This window comes from Natrix helvetica (assembly GCF_964273705.1).
Source record: "Natrix helvetica genome assembly, chromosome: 3".
NCBI classification, from domain to species: Eukaryota; Metazoa; Chordata; class Lepidosauria; order Squamata; family Natricidae; genus Natrix; species Natrix helvetica.
In genome coordinates, this window is record NC_138549.1 from 3,431,144 (window position 1) to 3,440,560 (window position 9,417).

The following is a 9,417-nucleotide window of genomic DNA, read 5'->3' on the forward strand; positions in this document are numbered from 1 at the left end:
AAGAAAATGAAAAGAATAGGATGGAATGGAATATAGAAAGAATAGGATAGAATAGGTTGAAATGGAATAGAACAGAGTTGAGGAGAACAGAATGGAACGGAATGGAATGGAATAACATAGAATATAGAAAATGAATGGAATGGAATGGAATGGAATAGAACAGAACAGATATTGTATTATTGTTTTTATTGGCCAAGTGTGACTGGACACACAAGGAATTTGTCTCCAGTGCATAAGTTCTCAGGGTACATACGTACATGCAACAAGTGACAAATCATGATCATAATCATAAAATATAATCATCATACATAAATCATAATCTACAACACAGTGAAAGTCATAGGACACTAAATAAAAGCCATCTACATAAATCACGAGATACAAATAACAAATTGGTTGCCATAAAATGCTAAAAGAAGAGGTAACAGGAAAGATAGAGAAGGAGAATAGTAACACAGCCCAGGCACCCAAGTGTGGGAATTAGTTGTTTAGCAGAGTGATGGCACGTGGGGGGGAAAAACTGTCCTTGTGTTTAGTTGTTTTGTCATGCAACGCCCTGTAGCATCGCCTTGAGGGGAGAAGCTGAAACAGTTAAACGTCCAGGATATGAGGGGCGTGTAGATATTTTGTATGTGGTTTGATGTTGTCAAGCCAGCGTGTTCTCAGCTTGCTCCTTCTTGTTCCACTAACCATTCCTAGCTTTCTCCAATGAATTTGCAAGCAGGATGGGGCCAAAGTAAATCAGAGGTAGTCTTGTGATCTTAGCTTCCAGTTGTGTGTCAGGTTTTACACAATTTAACACCTCTCCGTTAGTTACTCTGTCTGTCCTGTGCACTCCTGCAATTTCATAAGGTTTTTGCTCCAGAGAGAATAAGATTCCTTTTATTCAAAACAAGCACATTCTCATCTTTCACTGTGTTTTTGTGTATGTATGTGTGTGAGTGCGTGCAAGGATTTCTAATATTTCCTGGTTAGTTTTTAACCTGATAAATAGTCGCTATCATTCCTGAATGCTCCTGATGTGAAAGGCTAAAATTATCCTCTTCCTCTGCTTTGCAGGAGTTGTTTCCAGCACGTTACAGTCTGCCCTATAAATTCCACATAATGACTAATAAAATAATAATAATAATAAACCCCCAAACAAAAGTACTTCCATAATCAAACACAGATGTTGTGTCAGCTTGGGGAAGTAAGTACATTTACATAAAATGTAACGCTTTGCATAATTCATGTTGAATGTAATACTAATAGTATTTGTAATAACTTGGAATTGCGTGTGAGCTTTTATATTTTAGAAACTAAATACTGTACTACTTATAGGGTTCTCTTTCGTTCCTTCCTTCCTTCATTCCCTCCTTCCTTCCTTCCTCTTTCCCTTCTTCCTTCCCCTCCTTCCTTTCCTCTCTTCTTCCTTCCTTCTTTCTTCCCTCCCTTCCATTCCCATCAACTTCCTTCCTTTCCCTCCTTCCTTCCCTCCCTTCTTCCTCCCTTCCTTCCCTCCCTCCCTCCTTTTCACATCACCTTCCTTTCCCTCTTCCTTTTCTCCCTTCCCTCTCTCCCTCCTTTCCTCCCTCCCTCCATCCTTCCCTCCCTTCCCTCCCTCCCCCTCCTTTCTTCCCTTTTCCCTCACTTACCTACCTACCTACCTACATATCTTCCTTCCTTCCTTCCTTCCTTCCTTCCTTCCTTCCTTCCTTCCTTCCTTCCTTTTCTTTCTTCCCTCCCTTCATCCTTTCCTTCTGTCCCTCCCTCCTTCCTTTCTTCCCTTTCCCCTCACCTACCTACCTACCTACATATCTTCCTTCCCTCCTCCTCCTCCTTCCTTCCTTCCTTCCTTCCTTCCTTCCTTCCTTCCTTCCTTCCTTCCTTCCTTCCCTCCCTCCCTCCCTCCCTTTCCCATCCCCTCCCTCCTCTTTCAGTCTACTAAACAAAAGAGACAAAGTGCGGTCCTTTAGCAAGGCGAGCAGATTCTGACAGCTGGTCTGGGAAATAACAGTCATTCAGCTTGGCCAATTTTCATTTCAAGCAGTGACATTCACACACGCTGGACTCAGCTCTTCAAGTGATTCCTGGGAACAAAACAAAAAAAACCAGAAAGGGAAGCAGATGTTTTTGGAGCCTGATGTCAGCAAATATGCAGTGCCGTCTCTTAGCAAGACGGGCAAATACTCTTCCCTTCCGTTCTGCAGGTGCATTGTGGGAGAATCTCTTGACTGGACCAACTTGGGCCAGAAGAATTGGCTAGGAAAGCCACAGCTTTCTCCTCCTCTCCCATTCTAATTGGATGTGAATTGTCTCCATTCCATACGTCCCTTCACTTATACATTATGAAATAGTCCCATTTCGATTCTAGGATGACCTCCTTCAAACATATTTCCATCGTTTTCTTGGCAGCAATAATAAAATGGGATTTCTTTCTTTCTCTCTCTCTCTCTCTCTTTTTGTACATTTCTTATTCTACCGTCCTTGTGTTCCCTGGTGGTCTTTGTTTACTCAACCACAGGTGGTCAGTGGTGGGATTCAGTCGGTTCGCACCTATTGGGGAGAACCGGTTGTTAACTTTCTAAGCAGTTGGGAGAACTGGTTGTTGGAAGAAATCTCATCTTTATTGCCCTGCTTACAGAAACTGCCTCTCTGGTTAACCCCTATTCCATTGTCACAGCTAAGGCCAAGCGCCCATGAGTGACATTGAGTTGGCCACACCCACCCAGTCACATGACCACTGAGCCCCACCTACCCAGATAGTTATTAAGCAAAGAACCGGTTGTTAAATTATTTGAATCTCACCACTGCAGGGAGTCCTCGATTGAACCCAAATTGCTAAGCGAGACATTTGTTCAGTGAGTCTTGCTCCATTTAACGACCTTTTTTTGTCAAAGTTGTTAAGTGAATCCCTGCAGTTGTTAAGTCAAGTAACACGGTTGTGAAGTGAATCTGGATTCACCCTGGACTTGGCTCGTTCAAAGGTTGCAAAAGGGGATCAGGTTGACTCCAGACTCTGCAACCGTCGTAAATATGAGTTGGGTGCCAAGCAATTTGACCGAACTAGGTAACATCATCAGTGCTAGGAGGAAGTGGAGTTTTTGAAGAGGAGGAGGAGGAGGAGGAGGAGGAGGGCTGTGGGATCCTTGGTGCTCTCTGAGCTTGCTTGTTTTCTTGCAGACGTTTCATGACCAAACTAGGTAACATCATCAGTGCTAGAAGGGAGTGGGGTTTGTGGAGGAGGAGGAGGAGGAGGAGGAGGAGGAGGAGGAGGAGGAGGAGGAGGAGGAGGAGGAGGAGGAGGAGGAGGAGGAGGAGGAGGAGGAGGAGGAAGACTGTAGGCTCGGTGCTCCCTGAGCTTGCTTCCTTTCTTGCAGATGTTTCATGACCCAACTAGCTAACAGCATCAATAACTGTTAACCAATATTGGTTTTCTTGGTTGCCTGTTCAGTATACACAACTGAATGCTCAGCCTGAGTTCTGGGATTGATAAGCCCTTTCTTCCCAAATTAGAACAGCTTGATTTAATTTCTTTTTACTCCTCTGAGTATGGACGTCACGGCAGTCCTAACCACCAGCAATGCAAGCAATATTATCAGGAAATTGTGTGTGTGATGTGGGTAGATAGGACCATCCAGTGTGATAGGAGAATGGTGGATAACACAGCCACTTCACAATCTTATTTTCACGTTTTCCCGTCTTGTTTTGGCAGCCTCCTCCTGCTGCTTCTCCTCCTCGTTACTTCTGCGGCTTCTCCAACCTCAGCCTGGGCATGTCGTTAACATAAGGATTTCGTCTTGAGTGTTTAGCTGCAACAACATCCTCTCCTTATCCTTCCTGCAGAAGGCAACAACAGGAGCGGTTGAAACACCAACGGGGAGCAACATCAGTAGCTCTGAACCTGGCCTTTTGCTGCATTGTGTTTTTCCCGCGACACGGGTAGAATGCCAACTATTTGGGGGGGTGGGGAATGCTTGGACCGACAATGCACTTCGAGGCCATTGTGTAAACATTCCGCCTGGAAATTGCCTTTTCAATAGCAATACTCCCCGTAATGCGATGTTTAAATTTCATAAGTTCGCCCTCATATTTATAATGGGCCTGAGCAAAGACATTGCATAGAAATAACGTATTATTTTCTTCCTTTCCATCGCTGAATTTTAATATTTGCTGAAGTCAAGGAACTTTCAGCCGCGTAGTTGGTGCAAGAAAAAAATAATAATATTGTATTTTCCGAAATAGCTTTGTGGCCCGGATTTACTACTGGAACAAGCAGTTCTAATTTTGTAGAACAACTTTATGAAAATCTCTGGCAAGTGGTAATTTGCTTGAAATATGAATACCCTTTCTTTAGTTTTAAAGCTTGCAATCCTTGGTGACCCATAGATTTGAGCAAATATCTCCAGCCATAAAGCACTTTTATGTGTAGTCTAGGAATTATTTTTATTAGTCTTATTACCATCGCTATTATTAAGATAAGGAGATGAGTGATGCAATGCTGAAATAGCGGAAATAGATTTTGTGGTTCGGTGAACGAGTCAGGTGTGATCTCATGGACCACAGCATGCCATCCTGTGTTGTCTCAAAGAGCTTGCCCAAATTCACGTTTACTATGTCAATGGCCATATCCAGGGGTGGGATTGAAAAACTCTAGCAATTGGTGGTCTGCCTGGTTGCTGGATGGGCGTGGCCATGGGGGGTATGGCCAACTCGGCCTCCTGCACCACGGCAGGGGGGGCATTTTCACCTTTCCCAGGCTCCGGAGGCTTTCCCTGAGCCTCCAGGAGGATGAAAACTGCTTCCCCTGGGCTCCAGAGGCCCTCTGGAGGTTGGAAACAGGCCCAATTCCGAACTTTCAGAATTTCCAGGAGGCCCGTTTTTTGTTCTCCCAGAGCCTCCATGTGGCTCTTGCACTTACCTGGCATGATGAATGGGCTGCGTGGAGACTCCTGGGAGGGGCGGGGTGGGGTGGGCAGGGCCAGCCAGTCCTTCCAACTACCTGTTTGGTGAACCATATGTAAAATTAGCATCCAGTTCGCCCGAACTGTTCTGAACCAGCTGAATCTCACAGCTGACCCTGTCTAACCATTACAGTCTCTGATATCCCATTACTGTCTGCAATGATCTTGGAGTCCAACAACACAAAATATTCTATTTCTTCCTCTCCTATTTGCCAGAAAGTGAGGGGACCAGATGCCTTGATCTTAGGGGTTTTTTTTTTCAAAGAAGGAGCTCCGCTAATATTTGGTGACATATTGAGAATCAGAATCAGAACAGAGCTGGAAGGGACCTTGGAAGTCTTCTAGTCCAGCCCCCTGCTCAAGCAGGAGATCCTATACCACTGAAGATATAAGGGAAAGAATTAAGAAATACTTAATACTTGAAAGTGAGCCCTAATACACTGAGATGAGGTGGCACAGTGGTTAGAGTGCAGTATTGCCAGCAGTTTGGCAGTTCGAATCTCACCAGGCTCAATGTCATCCTCCCATCCTTCCGAGGTGGGTAAAATGGGGACCCAGATTGTTGACTCTGTAAACCTCTTAGAGAGGGCTGTAAAGCACTATGATGCAGTATGTAAGTCTAAGTGTTATTGCCCATCCATCCATCCATCCAGCCAGCCAGCCAGCCAGCCAGCCAGCCATCCAGCCATAGTTAGAATTCAGTATTGCAGGCTGACTCTGCCCACAGTCAGGAGTTTGATCCAGCCGTCCATTCTTCCAAGGTGGGTAAAATGAGGACCCAAATTGTTGGGGGAAAGATGCTGACTCTGTAAAATGCTTAGAGAGGATTGTAAAACCGCTGTGAAGTGAGATATAAGTCTGTTCCTATTGCTAATATGCTAGGATATTCCCAGTGCAACAAACACTAAATATCACTTTAATATGGATGGTTTCTTTAATTATCTGGTGGGACCATCATGATTTAAAGGAATTCAGCACTGGATAAGGGAAAGAAACAAACATATTGATTCCTAAATAGCCTTGTGACATCATTCATGGTCCCTCCTTGCCTTGAATCAATCACAGGGGAAGGAAGCAACATAGCCTCCCAAATCTGCAGCATGCAGGGGGGAAATTCTGGAAAAACCTGTTCAGAGCAGTTGTAGCTGAAAAAGTACAATCAAGGATGTGTGCGCCTTGGGCTGTCCCCACTAACTGCGATGTTTGGAAGATAAGCTCTCACTGGTAGCAAGCACAAGTAGGGAAAGCAGAAGTGAGCCACCCTTATTGTGGACAAGGATTGAAAGACTTTGGACATCAGTTTCATCTCGAAGGTCAGCAGAGTGAATTTAAACTATGGAATCATATGTAGGTTTTCTTAAAACATGCACTTTATAACTCATAAAAGCAAATCCGAAGTGTTAATACCACTATATAATGCCTTGGTAAGGCCACACTCAGAATACTGCATTCAGTTTTGGTCGCCACAATGTGGAAAAGAGGTGGAGACTCTAGAAAGAGTGCAGAGAAGAACAACAAAGAGGATTAGGGGACTGGAGACTAAAACATATGAAGAACGGTTGCAGGAACTGGGTAGGTCTAGTTGAATGAAAAGAAGGACCAGGGGAGACATGATAGCAATCTTCCAATATCTCAGGGGTTGCCACAAAGAAGAGGGAGTCAAACTATTCTCCAAAGCACCTGAGTGTAGAATAAGAAGCAATGGGTGGAAACTAATCAAGGAGAGAAGCTACCTGGAATTAAGGACAAACTTCCTAACAGCGAGAACAATGAACCAGTGGAATAACTTGCCTTACTTGCTTTACTTGTTGTAAATGTTCCAACACTGGAAGTTTCTAAGAAGATGTTGGATAACCATTTGTCTGAAATAGTGGGTTTCCTTCCTAATCAAAGGTTTGGACTAGAAGACCTCCAAGGTCCCTTCCAACTCTGTCATTCTATTGTATTCTAAATCCACGGAAGGGATTTATTTCTCTGCGTAGGTTTAGTAAACACTTTTGGCTATTCCCTCTAGGTCTTTATGGCCAGGTAGAAAGCAGAAGTAATTCATCTAGTTCATCAAAAGATGTTGACCCAGAGAAAGAGTGCAGATAAGAACAATAAAGGTGATTAAGAGTCTGGAGGCTAAAACATATCAAGAACGGTGGTGGGAACTGGGCATGTCCAGTTTAATGAAAACAAGCTCTCCTGTAAGGTGATGTATAGGTGATAGATATATATACCTGCGTGATAATATGCAGCACTGTTTTCTGAAGAGGAAACTAGCTGAGACTGAGTGGGCGTGGTCATGAGTGACATCAAGTTGGCCACGCCTACTCAGTCAGAAGACCCCACCACCAAGCCACCCCCACAGAACCGGTAGTAAAAAAAATTGAATTTCACCACACTGGTTGGAGGGCTAATCCTACCTTTGTTGGATCTTGGGTGAGGGCATTTGCCTATGAATAGACTTAGCTATCTCTTTATCTCTTAAGTTGCGGACATCTGCTGTGGGCTATTGAGGATGGTGTGGGGTATTAAGAGTGAATCTGTTTCCTGCCTAAAAACATGTGTCTTCATTTCTCATCCAGGGAAATATAATATTCTGCCTTTTTAATATTTCCTAGAATATTTGATGTACCTAGGAAAGGGATGGGTGCTACAGTATAGCACAGATTGCTGCCTGTGGAAATCTCAACTGCTGATGGGCTTTTGCAGAGAAGAGCAACAAAGATGATGAGGGGACTGGAGACTAAAACATATGAAGAACGGTTGCAAGAACTGGGTATGTTTATCTTAAGAGAAAGAAGGACTAGGGGAGACATGATAGCAGTGTTCCAATATCTCAGGGGTTTCTACAAAGAAGAGGGAGTCAAACTATTATCCAAGGCACCTGAGGGTAGAACAAGAGAAGCAACTTAGAACTGAGGAGAAATTTCCTGACAGTGAGAACAATTAACCAGTGGAACTACTTGCCTCCAGAAGTTGTGAATGCCCCAAGACTGGAAGAATGTTTAAGAGTATGTTGGATAGCGGAGTTCCGGTGAGGTTGCTTCTCTCTTCATCCCTTATTCTGCATGAAGAATTACGCAGCTTTTTAAAACTTTAAAATAACTTTCGGAGCATTTTGGAGGTGCGGCTGGAGGGAGGGGTTCCCCCCCCCCTTGGACAAGTGGCAAGGAACAATTTTGCTCTCAGCCCCCGGGGAAGGAGGATGGGGGTGAGCCAACGAATGAAGCCTCACTCAGGCTGAGATGATTTTCTTTTCAATTTAATCCTATATATTACAGTGATTTGAGGACTTTTGGAACTTTTTAAAACTTTGTTATGCCTCTGTGCCCAAAACTGGCAGGGCAAGATGGCACACTTCCGTTGTCTTTATGAACTGTGAAACCTGACTCCACCTTTAAAATTCAGGCTTCCGGTCTTTGTCTCCGTGTCTCCCAGAGGAATCTCTTGTGGATTGGTATTTTTTAAACTTTCTAGGGGAAATTCTCTATCTATTGCCAGACTTATTGGAGAGATTCTCTTCTGCCTGGTTCTTCTGCTCCCGGATTCACCTGGCTACCCTTCTTTTCTAACTGTTTATTTCATATTTGGACTGAACTTCTAACGTTATAAAGGATGGCACCCAAAAGACCTCCTCCTGGAAAACCTGGTTTTGCCACTTCTGCTCCAACATCTGCAACATCCAGTCCAGCCACACAGTCAAAGATAACAGAACTGATGCAACCTAAGACTACAGAGATGGACTTTCAACAAATGCTTCAACAAATTTTACAGGGCCAGGAGGAAATCAAGAAACAGCTAAGGGAAATGAAAGATGAAATTAAAGAAAATCAAGCCCAAATATATAAGAACTCACAAAGACTGAATCTTGTGGAAGGGGGGGTGGAGGAGGTGAGGGGGGGGGGGTAGAAGCTGTGCAGAAAGGGAACAAAGATCTTGACATCCAACAGATGAAATTAGAATTTGAGAGAATGTCCTATTACCTTAGATTTCAAAATGTTATAGAAGAAGATGGGGAAAACATAAGGGACATCATGATAAACATCCTGGCTGACTATACACACAAAGAAAAACAACAGATGGGGTGGGATATAGACCTGGTTTATAGAGTGAATTCAGCTTATGCTAGAACTCACAATGTACCCAGGGAGGTTCACATTAAATTCCTTAGAAAAAGCACAAGAGATGAAATTCTGGGTGTACAAAGGGGGCAAGCATTGACATATCAGGATATGGAGATAACCATTCTGAAGCAGATCCCTAAGAAGATTAGAGAAAAAAGGAAGAATTATTCGCAATTAGCGAATAAATTATACCAGAAAGGGGTGTGGTTTAGATGGTTGATGCCTAAAGGTATGCTGATATTCTGGGAGGAGACAAGAATTAGAATCAATTCACCCATAGAGGCGCAGGCCTTTATGGAAAAAAACAGAACACTCCTAGAAAAAACACGAGACACTACAGCGGACACGCAGGACACGGGAGG